Source organism: Oncorhynchus kisutch, linkage group LG25 (genome assembly GCF_002021735.2).
Source record: "Oncorhynchus kisutch isolate 150728-3 linkage group LG25, Okis_V2, whole genome shotgun sequence".
NCBI classification, from domain to species: domain Eukaryota; kingdom Metazoa; phylum Chordata; class Actinopteri; order Salmoniformes; family Salmonidae; genus Oncorhynchus; species Oncorhynchus kisutch.
In genome coordinates this window covers 28,981,946-28,983,646 of record NC_034198.2, presented here as the reverse complement: position 1 = coordinate 28,983,646, position 1,701 = coordinate 28,981,946, and positions in this window count along the sequence as shown.

Below are 1,701 nucleotides of genomic sequence, written 5' to 3'. Positions count from 1 at the left end.
TATGAATAGCACCACACTTGCTGACTCACACCATGTTGGTATATCAACCAAAAATCCATAAATGTTTCATTGTAGTGTGTTGTTGAACGGCTGATGGCTCATCTACTCTGAAAGGTGCTCTGTCATACATCTTACAAATACATATGACATACAAACTCAAACTTATATAAAAGTTTAATTCGCATAAATTTCACGTCTCCTTGGATCATTGACTCCTAAAGGCCCTGAATACATGCATTGATTTAGAAATGTTTTCAATGTACAAATAGACATATCTTCTCTCACCCTAAAAGACAATCACTCAGGAGACTCACGTTTCAAGGCCCCTGGATCCCAGTGCAGATAAGACAGAGGACCAGACAGGGGTAATTTTCCCAGTCTGTGGAATGTCATTCAAGACAACACAACACTGGAGACGCAATATCACATCTGCTCAGGCTAGATCTCATAGGTCAATAGGGCAAAGGTAAAGAGGAAGAGAAGAGCAGAAGAACACAAGGAAGGAGAGAAAGAGGAATAGAGAACTCATGAAGAATTAACATAGCGGGGACAATGTGAACAAAAATTATTGAGTTAAAAAAGGATTTTCCTTCACTTTCATAAACTTTCATCACAAAAAAACAGAATATGTACCTGCAGCTATTCTATATGAACATGTAATAAGGCTTGTCTTTTGTTTGAGATAGAGAGGTTTTTGATGAGTAATGAAAAGAGAGATGGCACGAGAAAAAACAAGAGCGAGGGACATGAGTGGACAGTTCATCTCTCTGAAGTCTGCACTCGTTCACTACTCCGCACAAATGTTGAAGTATTAGATTGGTGCAGGCATGGGCTAGAGGGAGTTCCCATATACCGGTCATTTTCTTTTAAATCCATGAAAAGAAGTGTACAAGTGTACGCTTTGGGAGAAAGGAGAGATTATTGTGACGCAACCAAGAGTGTGGCAGGGCTGGCAGCAGTAGCATGACCGGAGAGCAGAACAGAGCCAGGCCGGCAGGCAGCCCCCTGCACAGTGATATGGTACTGGTACTCCCTGCATATAGCTTAATTCTTGTGTTATTTATTCCATTTGTCTTACTAAACTAAAACTATTTTTCTCTGCATCGTTGGGAAGCATTTCAAGGAGAAGTCTAAGTCTTATTGATTTGATTTGATTTTGATTTGCTGTACTGTCTCACCTCCCCAACATTGATCCCGGTTTTCGGCACCCTACCTACCCTGCAGCCACATTCTCCTCCCCTCTCCCCCCTGCCCTCCTCCCCTACTCTCCTCCACTCCCCTCTCCCCCTCCCCTACTCTCCTCCCCTCCTCTCCTCTGCCATGCTTCATTACCCTGTGCTCAGTGAGGCAGAGAGAGGCAGCACACGCTTCTTTCTATCCACACACACACTGTCTGCAGCCGTGTTGCCCACAGCCACAGCCAGCCAGGCAGCCAGGCAGCCAGGCTCCCCATAGACCTAGAGTTCTTTATACAGCCCCACGCCCCTAGGCAACGGGTCACACTCACTCACAGCCCTACACCCCACTGTACACTCAAGTCTACACAATAACAATGTCCACACCACTATAGTTCCACAATTAACATTTTAGCATGCTAACACTTGCCCTTTAGTGCTTTACATTTCCAACACTCTGTACACACTAACTCTATTCAAACTAATTAGGACATATACTTATGTAACACTAACAGACACTAAAAGA